Source organism: Bombina bombina, chromosome 6, assembly GCF_027579735.1.
Source record: "Bombina bombina isolate aBomBom1 chromosome 6, aBomBom1.pri, whole genome shotgun sequence".
Classification (NCBI taxonomy): Eukaryota; Metazoa; Chordata; class Amphibia; order Anura; family Bombinatoridae; genus Bombina; species Bombina bombina.
In genome coordinates, this window is record NC_069504.1 from 610208955 (window position 1) to 610225794 (window position 16840).

At 41.4% G+C, this 16840-nt stretch overlaps 1 long non-coding RNA gene across 1 annotated transcript in view; it reads left to right on the forward strand.

Annotated features, from left to right (window-relative positions):
• The first annotated feature begins 4531 nt into the window (after nt 1-4531).
• The window catches only part of LOC128663336 (uncharacterized), a 34969-nt gene continuing 22660 nt past the window's right edge, over nt 4532-16840 (forward strand). Inside the window, exon 1 of the long non-coding RNA XR_008402844.1 lies at nt 4532-4679. This is a non-coding gene — a long non-coding RNA (uncharacterized LOC128663336). The remainder of the gene's footprint in view (nt 4680-16840) is intronic.

Here is a 16840-nt window from a genome sequence, read left to right on the forward strand (position 1 = left end):
GGAATATCAATCAAGAGATTGTTGTTCCATCCTTGTGTCCAAATCCTTCTTCAAAGAAGGAACGTCTTCTACACAATCTGGATGTAGTTCGTGCCCTCAAGTTCTACTTGCAGGCAACTAAAGATTTTCGCCAAACTTCTTCCCTGTTTGTCGTTTATTCTGGACAGAGGAGAGGTCAAAAAGCTTCTGCTACTTCTCTCTCTTTTTGGCTTCGTAGCATAATACGTTTAGCCTATGAGACTGCTGGACAGCAGCCTCCTGAAAGAATTACAGCTCACTCCACTAGAGCTGTGGCTTCCACTTGGGCCTTTAAGAATGAGGCCTCTGTTGAACAGATTTGCAAGGCTGCAACTTGGTCTTCGCTTCATACTTTTTCCAAATTTTACAAATTTGACACTTTTGCTTCTTCGGAGGCTATTTTTGGGAGAAAGGTTCTTCAGGCAGTGGTTCCTTCTGTATAATGAGCCTGCCTATCCCTCCCGTCATCCGTGTACTTTTGCTTTGGTATTGGTATCCCAGAAGTAATGATGACCCGTGGACTGATCACACATAACAGAAGAAAACATAATTTATGCTTACCTGATAAATTCCTTTCTTCTGTTGTGTGATCAGTCCACGGCCCGCCCTGTTTTTAAGGCAGGTAAATATCTTTTAAATTATACTCCAGTCACCACTTCACCCTTGGTTACTCCTTTCTCGTTGATTCTTGGTCGAATGACTGGGACTGACGTAGAGGGGAGGAGCTATATCAGCTCTGCTGGGTGAATCCTCTTGCATTTCCTGTTGGGGAGGAGTTATATCCCAGAAGTAATGATGACCCGTGGACTGATCACACAACAGAAGAAAGGAATTTATCAGGTAAGCATAAATTATGTTTTTCTTACTAAACCAATACTATAATTTTATTATGTGTGCAATAAATAATTTGCATATAATTCTAAATAATTTTATAATTAACATTTTTTTTAACTATAAATCTCATTACAATAATAAAGCAACATTTAGAAGATATGGAAAAGGAATCTAAAACTCAAGGGAAAAAAGGTCATCATAATATACCATGCTATTCAGCACACTCCCTGTTCTAGCCACCCTGTCCTAGCCACCGGTGTCAGCCAACACCAATAAAGTCCACTTTAGAGGAAAAAGACGTAGCCGCAGCAGGAAAATTCTTGCAATATTTTATTCAATGTCTATGCATAACAACAACGTTTCGGGGGTTATCCCTTAATCTTGTTGAAACTTTGTTGTTTGTAAATAGTCATTGAATAAAATATTGCAAAATTGCAAGAATTTTCCTGATGCAGCTACGTCTTTTTACTCTACAGTGGAGTTAAAGAGAAAGAGCCACAAGTAGAGGGAAACAAAAATATAGCAAGAAGCATCCAAGAGAAAAATTAGATGCAGCTATAGGATCGTAATTAAGATTTCTAATATAGCGTGGGCTCCGCAATAAAAATAATAATTAAGGGTATCTTATAATTCCTAAAAAAACATCAAAATATTTTGTTCTAAAATTTTTTTAAATGTACTAATTATGCGCATAATGGCAAAATCACATAATTGCCTGAGTATAGACAAATACATTGGAGAGCAAATTCCATCTTAATATGAGGTATTGTTTTATTTATTTCCCTTTAGCTATATGTCTTTAAAGGGACAGTCTAGGCCAAAATAAACGTTCATGATTCACATAGAGCATGTAATTTTAAACAATTTTTCAATTTACTTTTATCACCAATTTTGCTTTGTTCTCTTGGTATTCTTAGTTGAAAGCTTAACCTAGGAGGTTCATATGCTAATTTCTTAGACCTTGAAGGCCACCTCTTTTCAGAATGCATTTTAACAGTTTTTCACCACTATATGGTGTTAGTTCACGTATTTCATATAGATAACACTGTGCTCGTGCACGTGAAGTTATCTGGGAGCAGGCACTGATTGGCTAGACTGCAAGACTGTCAAAAGAACTGAAATAAAGGGGCAGTTTGCAGAGGCTTAGATACAAGATAATCACATAGGTTAAAAGTATATTATTATAAATGTGTTAGTTATGCAAAACTGGGGAATGGGTAATAAAGGGATTATCTATCTTTTAAAACAATTAAAAATTCTGGTGTAGACTGTCCCTTTAATATCACATCAGCTCACCTAATTCAAAATAATGCATATTTTTTATGTGTCTCTAAAGTAACCATAGTCACATAGATCAAATTATATGTAAGATGACCACATCACCTAAAGGTGGCAAATATATTATTTGCCTTATTTTTCCAGTTGTTTTATGTGAATTTAAGCAAATACAAAATATGGTATTTAAACTCCATGATCCCTTTCTTTTCCTCATAAAGAGTATAGAGTATAAAACAGGTTCTTCTTTTTTCAAAGAAATTTTTCTCAAGGTCAGGTTTTAGCAGCAAAATATTGTGAACTCATTTAGTGTACAAGCAAGATGCATTGTTGCAAGACGTTGAATGTCTGCATAATTCTAATTCTTTGATATGTGTAAATCATAGAAATAAATCTCACTGCATCCTTCAACAACATCTTTCATGAGATGTTGTTGAAGGACATTAAACCACTTGAAATTCAACTTAAGATGACTTACACCCAAACATGGGAAAAAGGTAATGCTGTGATTAACACTTGTCACAGGTCTTTCACAAACCAGAAGCTGTCAGCTAAATTATGATATCCAACTTTCTTATTTGCTCCGGGCAATATGAGTGGTTTCCTGAGCATACTTGATAGAGAGTTTTAAATAAACCCACAGCATTAACACTTCAGGTCCAATATATATATGAACTAGACTTAGAAATATGTCCTTGGCAATCTCTTAAGAGTGGATTGATACAGTGGCAAAGTGTTACAGCAGCTAACTGTATGCAATACAGCTTGAACTCTTTTAAATAAAATATGTTTGCTAATTTTTTTTTTGACATGTATGCAGTTTTCTTGTGATAAAAGTGAATTTATATGGATCAAGAATTAATCAAAGGCAAAACTTAAGTTGACTTACCACCAAAAAACAAACAAAATCTGTAGGCTATGCTGTTGGTATCGTGACAGCAATTATACACTATTTTGTATTTGTATAGAATGACTAAGATGATAAACACATTTGTTTGTTTTTAGTTACTTAAATATGTGTTTGTGCCCAGCTCATATATAATAAATAATATAAATATTATACATTAAAGTAAGTGTAAACTTTAGTGTGTTATTCTGCTTTAATGAAATGTAATATAAAGTGACTAAAAGAAAATATATAACAGTAACTCATGAATGTTAAATGAAACAGCTGAGGGCTAATATTAAACATAAAGTTAAATATGTGGTTTATTTTATTACACTATTCATCTTAGCATTCACGGCTAGTGTTCCTCATTAAATGATATTATCCAAAAAGTCCACAGCATCAAAGATAATCTTCAGAAAATTATACCTTTATTTTCATATCAAATGACAAATGTGACGTTTCGGCTTCTATGGCCTTAATCATGCATATACTTTTTGGATACTTTACTGTTTTGGGGGTAACAGTAACTCCTAACCATGTGCACCACTAGTGAAAGAGGAGAGAGATAATACCACAGGGTGCTGAGCTCATTTACTGATTTTGTGAACATTAAAGGATATGGGTGTCAGAAACTACTATTTATTTAACTATGTTTTGAAATGAATTAATCTAAATTAGTTTTATTCTATTTTTAGCTAAACATGGAGATAACAAAATGTTCATTTTTCAATTGTTCTCTCAAAGTGCTGATCTCACTGTTTATACAGAACAGACAAGATCTGCTCTTCCTGCAAGATCAGCCCAATTTAGTTATTGGGTTGTCGTTTCAATTAGTAGAGATAGCTAATGTTATTTCATATAAAAAAATATACGTAAAATAGCAATTTTCCATATATTTTAAACTCTGAATCTGGTATAAGTCATTGTAAACATATGGGGAAACTAATTGTACACTAAAATGACAATATTGTGTTTCCTCTTCACACAAAATCAGTGTTCTTTGCTAAAAAATGTGGAATAGTTTGAAAATAAAACCTAAGAGGTAAGTTTTCTGGTTTCTGAAGTCCTGCATGAGCAGTCACAATGACTTTACCAGAGCTTTTAATTTTGATTATTATTTCCCGTTGTTAATGTGATTATCACTTGAGTACAAGGGTTAAACATAGATTTGTAAAGCAAGCGAGAGTTTAAATTTCAACTCGTTTTGAAAAGCATACAGAGTGTTAGTTTTCTGCAACCTTGCAATAGTTGTTTTCACTTTTGACTAATATAGGTTAGAGCAGTAAAAATATCAGAAACTTGCAAATGAGTTTGTGCTTTGCTCGCTAATAAGTACCCTTTAGGCCATAATGTGTAGATGGTGAGGGAGGTAAGGCACCTGAGAAATAGTTAGGGGGAACAGGCAATTTAACAGTTCCATTGGGGCATTGCTGGGATACAACATGATTAAAATGAACCATGTTGTATGAAGAAAAAAATATGTTATAAAACAAAACAATAGAAAGAGCGTTACTGATATTATATAAGGGGCCTGTCTCACTCTTTTCTCATTTTCTATGTAGACTCAAACAAAATAAATGCTACAGTAGTCTGAAACCCAGAATAACTTCCTCATCCTTAAAAGCAACAATCAAAAAGGTGATAGGAATATAAAACAAGCATGGTAAGTATTTACTTGGTCCAGAAAGGGCCATATATTTAGTAATAGAGAACCCTGCCGTAAACTTTTACTTCCTTCTATCTACATGCCGGTGGTTCCTAGGGGAGCATATTTAATTTCCTTTCAAAGTAAATCATTTAATGACTTTGTCACCACTGTTTCCTCTGGAAGCCAAGGAAACAGATTTCATTTTGAGTAAAAAAAAAAAAAAAAACTACTTTGTTATATTTGCTGGACTCTTTCCATGCCAGAAAGATGAGTACAAATACAGAGATCTGCTTCACAGTGTTTAACTAACAAAGGTGACAACATTTGTAAAAAGATTGCACAGCATTTGTTAAAGGAGCATAGACACTTTTTTTTTTACTTTTCATGTAGTTTATTCACAGTTAATTTTAGTCTTTCAAACACCTTAAGAAAATATCCCTTAGCCTTTGCTGCAGAGGGCTGCAATTAAAAGCGCAACAGCCCATTGTAATACTTGATGCAAAGAAATAATATGACAATGTGTCATAATACACTGATCAATATTTTATGTTACACAGCTCTTGATTGTATTGCTTTTGTAGCAATTTTTTTATATACAACTTCTTGTATTATCAGATACAGGGAGTGCAGAATTATTAGGCAAGTTGTATTTTTGAGGATTAATTTTATTATTGAACAACAACCATGTTCTCAATGAACCCAAAAAACTCATTAATATCAAAGCTGAATAGTTTTGGAAGTAGTTTTTAGTTTGTTTTTAGTTATAGCTATTTTAGGGGGATATCTGTGTGTGCAGGTGACTATTACTGTGCATAATTATTAGGCAACTTAACAAAAAACAAATATATACCCATTTCAATTATTTATTTTTACCAGTGAAACCAATATAACATCTCAACATTCACAAATATACATTTCTGACATTCAAAAACAAAACAAAAACAAATCAGTGACCAATATAGCCACCTTTCTTTGCAAGGACACTCAAAAGCCTGCCATCCATGGATTCTGTCAGTGTTTTGATCTGTTCACCATCAACATTGCGTGCAGCAGCAACCACAGCCTCCCAGACACTGTTCAGAGAGGTGTACTGTTTTCCCTCCTTGTAAATCTCATATTTGATGATGGACCACAGGTTCTCAATGGGGTTCAGATCAGGTGAACAAGGAGGCCATGTCATTAGATTTTCTTCTTTTATACCCTTTCTTGCCAGCCATGCTGTGGAGTACTTGGACGCATGTGATGGAGGATTGTCCTGCATGAAAATCATGTTTTTCTTGAAGGATGCAGACTTCTTCCTGTACCACTGCTTGAAGAAGGTGTCTTCCAGTAACTGGCAGTAGGACTGGGAGTTGAGCTTGACTCCATCCTCAACCCGAAAAGGCCCCACAAGCTCATCTTTGATGATACCAGCCCAAACAAGTACTCCACCTCCACCTTGCTGGCGTCTGAGTCGGATTGGAGCTCTCTGCCCTTTACCAATCCAGCCAAGGGGCCCATCCATCTGGCCCATCAAGACTCACTCTCATTTCATCAGTCCATAAAACCTTAGAAAAATCAGTCTTGAGATATTTCTTGGCCCAGTCTTGACGTTTCAGCTTGTGTGTCTTGTTCAGTGGTGGTCGTCTTTCAGCCTTTCTTACCTTGGCCATGTCTCTGAGTATTGCACACCTTGTGCTTTTGGGCACTCCAGTGATGTTGCAGCTCTGAAATATGGCCAAACTGGTGGCACGTGGCATCTTGGCAGCTGCACGCTTGACTTTTCTCAGTTCACGGGCAGTTATTTTGCGCCTTGGTTTTTCCACACGCTTCTTGCGACCCTGTTGACTATTTTGAATGAAACGCTTGATTGTTCGATGATCACGCTTCAGAAGCTTTGCAATTTTAAGAGTGCTGCATCCCTCTGCAAGATATCTCACTATTTTTGACTTTTCTGAGCCTGTCAAGTCCTTCTTTTGACCCATTTTGCCAAAGGAAAGAAGTTGCCTAATAATTATGCACACCTGATATAGGGTGTTGATGTCATTAGACCACACCCCTTCTCATTACAGAGATGCACATCACCTAATATGCTTAATTGGTAGTAGGCTTTCGAGCCTATACAGCTTGGAGTAAGACAACATGCATAAAGAGGATGATGTGGTCAAAATACTCATTTGCCTAATAATTCTGCACTCCCTGTATTTATGTAAAATAGTTTCCATATTTTTAATCTACATTTTGTTGTGTGTGAGGTACTGAATGTGATTGACTATAAGCTAAGGAAGGAGCTGGCCGGACAGAAATAACTTTAAATGCTTTATTGATGTAAATCGATATATAGGGGCCGATTTAACAAAACAGGAGTGGGCATGATCCGCTGTAGAGGATCATGTCCGCCACACATCGATAAATGCCAACAGCATACGCTGTCAGCATTTATCATTGCCCAAGCAGTTCACCAGAGCCACAAGCAGTGCAATGCAATGCCGCCCCATGCAGATTAGCCGCCAATCGGCCGCTAGCAGGGGGTGTCAATCAACCCGATCGTATGCGATCAGGCGGATTTATGTCCACCACCTTAGAGGAGGCATACAAGTTAAGGAGCAGCGGTCTTAAGGCTCAAGCAGAAACAGTTACATTCAGGGCCATTTGGCCCTTGTTAAATCGCCCCCATAAAGTACAGACACATCATGATTAATAAAGATAACAATGTAAAGACAAATTCAGAGGAGAGAGAACAGTTCAGGGTCAGAGCTGAGATAGTGACAAGAAGTGAATGAGGTTAAAGTCTGACAGAATACAAGTTAGGTAACTAGTATGTAGATACGAACTATAGGCAATAAACATTGCAATCAGAAACTGTTAAAAAATATATAGGCAGATATAATTTGCAGAGAGTGGTCAAGATGGTACAAGGGCTGTTTCTAGACCATAAAATCTAGGGTTAAATAAGTTGACCCTAAAAAGCTTATCAAGTGCAAGAGTACCTGATTTTTTTCAATGATCTTATCCTTTCTTGCTCTGCATACAATACTGGTCTGGACATACTGTATTAGAAGAAGGTACTACCCTATAAATACACAATATCTGAAAACTGTGAGGTTTGGGACTAGTTCATTCTTGAAAGGGGTTGCATGAAATCCTAAAAGACCCTCTTAGAATCTCCAGGGGTTGGTTCTTTAGGTAGTTCATGCCCAGGCCTGACCAGGCAAGAGTGATGCAATATTTAAATAATGGTTAGCAGGATATAATATACTGGTATAGGCAAATGAGATACATTATGATGGTATAATCAGGTAAAGGCCCAACAGAGACACAAACAGATACAATACAGATAGAAAAAATAGGCAGAATAAGCTTGGCAGATAAAATTTCTAAAATGTATTTGTTTTTTATATTTTCACTAAACAGTTTGCATTTTCTAAGTAGCATTTGGGTATAAGTTATGTTACTTCAAATTTAATATTTAAAAAGAATACTGGAATATGGTTAAATATGTTTGGGATGAAATGTTCAATATTTACTTGGCACAAATCAAACATTTGTTTAAACAAATATTGATGTATGCAGGTTGTTAACCAAAATGATTAAAATTAGATAATTACCTATCAATAAATATAATTTTTGTACAGAGCTGTCCAGCAAAAGATCACAGGAATACAGCAATAATGTTTTTTATATGACGCCTATTTTCTTCAATTATTTGTGTCTGCATTTTGTAGGTATTTCACAATATGTTCACTTGGACAATTGTGTTCTTTGTACACATTATGGGACCATATATTAAAGCATTTACCTACAATTTCCTTCTACAGCATACAGAGGACGGCTTAAGTTAAAAAAATCCCCTTTTTGGCATACAGGTTCTTATTCACAGGTGCCAAATGATTTGAGGAAAAATCCCAGCCATACAGGAGAAAAGACAGGTCACATTGTATACTGACCCCCCCCACTACAGATGAGCAAATGTATCCAACATGCTCAAAATACATATGAAAGATGAGGGCCATGTCCATACCTTCTGCATCTACCTCCACCATCAAGCAACTTCTCAACATCTCTTCTGGTTTACTACCTGCAAATGATCCGAGATAAGATCCTTACCCAAAGGAAATAATTTCAAGGATCAGCATTCCACCTGGTTTAAGGGGAAAATAAAGCCCTAATACTTTAGTTTCAAACTAAACTTCATTTTTTGAGATCAATCCAGTGCTTAGTGTCTTCACAGGTAGAACTTTAGCAAATCTCTGTTTGGGCAAGGGTGCATGATTTTACATTAGTCACTTTGATTTTTAGTGCCAGACCTATCCTATTAGCTGCCCTACATAAGTGGATTTGAAAATCTCTGATTCAGATATTTATGCCTATCTTGCAGAGGAATCATAGTATTTATAATATATGCTGTGATCTTCATCTCATGAACTTTTTAGAACAATACATAACACACAGCAGGGATTGTTTTCTTTTAATTAGAACACATCAACATAATTGCCTTTTACTATGGAATGAGACAATTCATATCTCATACTGTGCTGGTAACATTTTAAGAATCTGATCCATTAAAATATATTTATTGAGAAGTCATTTTAATTTTTAAATCGTTATTGATGGTATGTTTTACTTACATATTTGAAGAAAATTGCTTCTAATGAACTTGTAGACCACCATGGGAGTCATTTTTGGAGAAGCACTTTCTATGTGCACTATTATCTAAGACACTAAAATGTTAGAATAAACAATGTACTAAAATAAATTATAAAAAATATTTTATGCCTATCAAAATATAATAATACTCCCATTAGGCATTTTTCTTGTTTATCGTCTTTTTGACATTTTCCCAGAAGAATCACACAGAAAGAGGGTTATAATAACATACAGAAAAAAGACTAAAAATATGTAACATAATTCAGTAAGAATAAAGGTCACCTGAACTTTAAAAGTTTAGGCCTTTTAAAAAAATAACTAAAAATAAGTGTGCTTTAATAAATGAATGAACAGAGTCATTTCAATTTATGTGGGTAGTATTGGTAGTTTTAGGTGGCTTCAGAGCTTGAGTGCATATTTAGGAAAGTGACATGATTTTAGGCTGGGTAACCACTGAAATATTTTTGAAGATGTATAAAAGGATAATCTATTTTGGGGGCTATCGGCATAATGGCATGAGTAGTAAGAGCATTTTAATAGATTGGTTGGGTGAGCCATAACTTTGAAGATAAGTCCATTGTTGAAGTAGTTAGAAAATGTCCTATCCATCCTCTGCCTGTTTATAAACTTATGAATTGGGTAATCATTATTGATAAAACAGTAGTGAAGAAAATCTTTATTGTTCTCATTAACCCTTGAAAAGCACAGTGACATAGATAAAAAAAAAAAGTGTGGGTTAAGGATTCCTTAAGGAACAGTCTACTCCAAATTTGTTATTGTTTAAAAAGATAGATAATCCCTTTATTGCCCATTCCCCAGTTTTGCACAGCCAACATGGTTATATTAATATACTTTTAACCTCTGTGATAACCTTGTATCTAAACCTCTTTTGACAGCCCCTGATCACATAGCTAATTATTAATTTATTATCTATTGACTTGAATTTTAGCCAATATTGCAGTGTCAGCCACAACTCCATGGGCATGAGCACAATATTATCTATATGACCCACATGAACTAGCAGTCACCTGTTGTGAAAAGCTAATAAAAAAACTAATAAAAAAGCATGTGATAAGAGGTTGTCTGTAGTGGCTTAGAAACAGGCAGAAATTTAGAGGTTTAAATGTTATAAAGTATATTAAAGGGACACTGAACCCAAATTTTTTATTTTGTAATTCAGAAAGAACATGCAATTTTAAGCAACTTTCTAATTTACTCCTATTATCAATTTTTCTTCATTCTCTTGCTATCATTATTTGAAAAAGAAGGCATCTAAGCTTTTTTTTTGTTTCAGTACCGTGGACAGCACTTTTTTATTGGTGGATGAATTTATCCACCAATCAGCAAGGACAACCCAGGTTGTTCACCAAAAATGGGCCGGCATCTAAACTTACATTCTTGCATTTCAAATAAAGATACCAAGAGAATGAAGAAAATTTGATAATAGGAGTAAATTTGAAATTTGCTTAAAATTTCATGCTCAATCTGAATCACAAAATAATTTTTTTGAGTACAGTGTCCCTTTAATATAACAATATTGGTTGTGCAAAGCTGGGGAATGGGTAGTAAAGACGTTATCTGTTTTAAAACAATAACAATTCTGGTATAAACTGTCCCTTTAAGTTTATTGCTCGCTCTCTGTGTATCTCTCGAAAGGGTTGGCTGGGGCGGGCATGGGCCCCCGCCCCTGGGAGGGGGACCGTACCGGCTGAGGGTTCGGAGCTCGCTTGCCGCTTTTTGATGGGGCCTGGCCCGGGAGGGGAGAGGGGCTCGGGTCCTCGAGAGACCTCCGCGCCTGCCCGGCCCTCGCGGGCGAGGCGGGGATGCGCCAGGTACTCGGGACGGCCGGGGAGGGGAAGGTTTCCTCCAAGGGGAGGATGGTCGGGCGGGCCATGTCAGCCGAGGGTGAGCGCTTCTCCTGGGGCGGGCACTTCGGGCCGAGCACTGGGGGGGATCCTGGCTGGTGTGGAGTTCTCTCCTCCCAGGGCCCCCGTCTCTGACCTGTCTCGCCCCCTCCTGCAGCCGCCCCCTCTCTGTCCCACATCCCATCTGCACTCCCCTCGTTCGGTGTCCCGCCCCGGTTCCGCCACTCCCACTTCAGTGACGGGATCCAGCGTGGGGGGGACGGGAGGTCTCCCTGCCCGCCCGCCTGCCACCTCCAGACTCTGGTCTCCCGCGGCTCATTTTCGGTTCGGGGGGGGTCACCCGCCGCCGGGTCCTCCCTGTCCCGTTAATTATCCTTCTGCAGGTTCACCTACGGAAATCTTGTTACGACTTTTACTTCCTCTAGATAGTAAAATTTGATCATCTTCTCGGTGTTCCACCAGGGCTATCGCCGACCCCGGCAGGGCCGATCCGAGAACCTCACTAAACCATCCAATCGGTAGCAGCGATGGGCGGTGTGTACAAAGGGCAGGGACTTAATCAACGCAAGCTTATGACCCGTGCTTACTGGGAATTGCCCGTTGGTGGGAAACAATTGCAATCCCCGATCCCTATCATGAACAGGGTTCAGCGGGTTACCCGCGCCTGCCGGCAAAAGGTAGGAACTCGCTGATTTGTTCAGTGCAGCACGCATGCGACCTGTTATTGCTCGATCTCACATGGCTGAATGCCTCTTGTCCCTCTAAGAAGTTGGACGCCAACCGTTAGCATGGAGAAGTCTCGTCCGTTATCGGAATTAACCAGACAAATCGCTCCACCAACTAAGAACGGCCATGCACCACCACCCACAGAATCGAGAAAGCACTATCGATCTGTCAATCCTTTCCGTGTCCGGGCTGGGTGAGGTTTCCCATGTTGAGTCAAATTAAGCCACAGGCTCCACTCCTGGTTGTGCCCTTCCATCAATTCCTTTAAGTTTCAGCTTTGCAACCATACTCCCCACTGGGCAGAAATTACTTTGCGTCAACACCCGCCTCGGGCCTTCACGATGCTTTGTTTTAATTAAACAGTCGGATTCCCTGGTCCGTGCCAGTTCTAAGCCATCTGCTAGGCGCCGGCCAAGGCCGTGCGCCGCCCCCCCGGCCCCGCCGCGCTGCCCCGGGTCCCCCTCCTCCTTGCGTCACCTCTCCCCCGGGGAGGGGGAGTAGGGAGAGAGCGTGGCAGCCCGACCAACCCCCTTAGAGCCAATCCTTATCCCGTAGTTATGGATCCGACTTGCCGACTTCCCTTACCTACGTTGCTCTAACATGCCAGAGGCTGTTCACCTTGGAGACCTGCTGCGGAAATGGGTACGACCCAGCACAAGATTTACACCCTCTCCCCCGGATTTTCAAGGGCTGCAGAGAGCTTGCCAGACGCCCCCGGACACGCAACACTTTCCAAGGCGCGGGCCCCTCTCTCGGGGCGAACCTGTTCCACTAGGGCGACCTGCCCTTCATGAAGAAAAGAGAACTCTCCTGGGGGCTCCCCATATCTTCTCCAGGATCGGTCGCGTCACCGCACTAGGCGCCCCGGAGGCGCCCGTCTCTGTCGCAGAGGGTTCGGGGATCTGAACACAACTCCCTTTTGATTGGCCGAGGGAGAAGGAGGCCATCGCCCGTCCCTTCCAAACAGTGCTTGCCTATCTCTTAGGACCGACTGATCCATGTTAAACTGCTGTTCACATGGAACCCTTCTCCACTTCGACCTTCAAAATTCTCATTTGAATATTTGCTACTACCACCAAGATCTGCACCTGTGGCAGCTCTGCCCGGGCTCTTTCCAGGGGCTTCTGTGCACGCTGTGGTGGCCTTTCTACTCGTTGCAGTCAAAGCCCCGCAGCTCCGGTCCCCGGTGACAGCCGGGTGTGAGCCCGACGCTCCAGCGCCATCTATTTTCAGGGCTAGTTGATTCGGCAGGTGAGTTGTTACACACTCCTTAGCGGATTCTGACTTCCATGGCCACCGTCCTGCTGTCTGTATCGACCAACACCTTTTCTGGGGTTTGATGAGCGTCGGCATCGGGCGCCTTAACCCGGCATTCGGTTCATCCCGCAGCGCAGTTCTGCTTACCAAAAGTAGCCCACTGGGCGCTCGCATTCCACACCCGACTCCAGGCCAGCAAGCCAGGCTTCTTACCCATTTAAAATAGGTTGAGATCGTTTTGGCCCCAAGACCTCTAATTATTCGCTTTCCCGGATAAAACTGCGTGAGCACCAGCTATCCTGAGGGAAACTTCGGAGGGAACCAGCTGCTAAACGGTTCGATTAGTCTTTCGCCCCTATACCCAGGTCGGATGACTGATTTGCATGTCTGGACTGCTGCGGACCTCTACCATAGTTTTCTCTGGCTTTGCCCTTCCCGGGCATAGTTCACCACCTCCCCGGCGGGGCAGGTGAGATGTGCCGGCGGTGTGCCCACCACGCACGGTGGCAGGATCCCTCCTCGGCCGGGACACCCTGGCCTTCACCTTCTTTGCACTGCGGGGTCTGTTGGACATCCCTCCGACTCCCGTGCACGTCAGACTCCTTGGTACGTGTTTCAAGACGAGTCGGGTGGGTCACCGGTGTCGCCGTGGGGCCACTGGCGTCCGCTCCGGGTTGTGGGCCCTCCCGTCTTGGCAGTCTGCCCTGGTTGACAGCCACGCCGGGAGCGGGGGGCCCCATCCCCCCTTCGCCATCCCCGGGCCCGCCCCCACCCCCTCCCTGGCAAAGGTAGGAGAGGGACAGGGATAGCAGGGATGGAGGGGGAGGGCACGGCAGCGGTCTGCTTCCTCAGCCCTGGGTGATGGTGAAGGACGGGCCTGGACACCTTCCCCCCCTGGGCCTTCCTAGCCGATCCGGGGCCGGTCACGGCGCAACGCCGTGGAGGATGTGCGCCCTGCGGGAGAGCTGGCGGACAGACCCTTGCCCTGGTGCCCTGGCGCTCCCACCGGGTTGATTCCTCCGGGCGGACGGCGCAGACCCCACCTGTTTACCTCTTGATGTTTTCACGCCCTCTTGAACTCTCTCTTCAAAGTTCTTTTCAACTTTCCCTTATGGTACTTGTCTGCTATTGGTCTTGCGCCAGTATTTAGCCTTATATGGAGTTTACCACTCACATTGGGCTGCATTCCCAAACAACCTGACTCCGGGGAGGCCGGGTCCCGCTGCGTCAGGGGCCGCTACCGGCCTAACACTGTGTGCGGGCTGGGCCTCGATCAGAAGGACTCAGGCCCCCATGCGGCGATGGGGCGGACCGGCCTCCCTTACGCCACATTTCCCGCTCCCGCCGGGTAAGCGGGGATTCGGTGCTGGGCTCTTCCCTCTTCGCTCGCCGCTACTGGGGGAATCCTGGTTAGTTTCTTTTCCTCCGCTTAGTAATATGCTTAAATATGGCGGGTCGCCTCGTCAGTTCTGAGGTCAGAGTGGAGAATCCGTTGCGCTATGGGGCCAGGCGGGGGAGGCATCCCTCCAGGGGGGAGGGGGCCCCAGGACGGATCCCGCTCGCGCGAGGCAGCCGCGTCTCCACAGGCAGCCTCTCGCCGCGGTCTGACATGAAACACACTTTTTGTTCTGTCATGATTCAGTAGGCCTGGGCATCAGCCTTCATTCATGTTACTTTTTTTTTAAAGGGTTTAATATTTACCTTAGCACGCTCTCCATGCTCTGGAGAGCACATTAAGGTAAGTATTGTAGCTACAGGTGAACTTTTTAGCTGTAGCTTTGAAACATTTACATTTTTTTTTACGATAACGAATGTAAATTATTAATGAAAATTCAGTGATCGTCTCATTTTGAACTAAACAAATACCAAATAATGCAGTCACCAAATATACGGGGAAACAAATTTCCCTGAATACTCAGAACAAAAATGGTTTCAAATTGTATGATCTTTGTCATTCATGAAAGTTTGAAATTTATGTCCCTTTGATACCATATTTAATCATTCAATGGCCGATTGTACTCCACTAACCTAATTGAATTGTTTCAAATTTATCTATGTTGTAGACAAGTGAGATTTAGAAATTTTTAGGGGATGAAAAAAAGTAAGTTGGTATTTTGGTGTATTTAGATTCTGTAGTGGAACTTAGAAGTGTGACATCTAATGTTTATTCCAGGGAGCAAACCTAAAGTAGAGTAGATGAATGTATTAGGTTCAAATGGGGATCCTAATGTAGCATTCTAGTATATGAAGTGTGAAACATAATCTATCAGCATTCAACTTCTTAGAATGCTTTACATTTTTAATTTAAGTTTTGTCACTAAAGGTGGATAAATGTAGCGACCAATCAGCAAGCACTACCCAGGGTGCTGAACTAAAAATGGGCCTGATCCTAAGCTTACATTCCTGACTTTTCAAATAAAGATACCAAGAGAACAAAAACATTTTTATAATAGGAGTAAATTAGAACGTTGCTTAAAATTGCATGCTCTATCTGAATCATGAAAGAAAAAATGTTGGTTTAGTATCCCTTTAATTTAATATCCAAAAAATATTCATTGGTAACTGTGGAGTATGTAAACAGCTACAAAAGGGAGCAACTAAAACACCTGCTCTACCTAATCATCTACACTGTGAGACACATTCAGCATTTAATTTAGCTACTTAAATTTGTTTTTCTACATACAGTATTACAAAACAGAATATGAAATCTGAAGGCTAAAGTGACTTAAAGGGACATGTTACCAAATTGCTAAATCAGCAAATCTGTAAAAAGCTAACTAGAAAGCTAACTAGAAATTATCACATGGAAATTTCTAAATAAAAAATATAAATTTTACCACAAAATGTCCTCAGCAGTCACACCCCTTGGAAAGTAACTAATCAGGATGCTAGCCCCAGGATTTGCATTGGAGTGATCATCTAGCATGTGCACAGTCACTTTATTTCCCTTCTTAGCAGTGGCGACTCTAGAAACAATATATAGGGGGGGGCACATAAGATACCACAGTCAAAACTGGGGGGGCACTAATCATTTTCACCACACAGACGCATACACATATACACACATGGCACACACTCACACAGCACAAACAGATTAAGTCATACTCAAAACACTCAATCAGAAGCATCTATTGTAATGCTAAAGACAGAGGGGGGTAGTTATCAAGCCGTCAACCTCAAATACGCTGGAATTCCGCAGCGTATTTGTGGCGAGGCTGATTCGCCTTAGTTATCAAAGGCTCGAGACCGGCAAAAGTAGAATTTTGTGACGTAAGCATCGATCCGCCGGACTCAGTCCGACACAGATCGATTCTTACGTCACTCCAGATGTTCCGCACACAAGTGCGGCACATTCTCACTACTTTTGCTAGCTATCATAAAACTAGCAGGTACGCTCGGCACTTTTACGGCCCAGCGTACCTGGTTTTCAATCCGCCACCCCTGGAGGCGGCGGATCCCATAGGAATCAATGGGAGTCTGGCCAATAGCGAAAGTACAAGTTCGCTGCTGACAGACATCCCATTGATTTCTATGGGAGCTGTCTGCACCTAACACCCTAACATGTACCCCGAGACTAAACACCACTAACCTGACCCCCCCTACACCGCCGCAACTAAATAAAGTTATTACCCCCTAAACCGCCGCTCCCGGAGCCCACCGCAAGCTACTCTATACATATTAACCCCTAAACCGCCGCTCCCG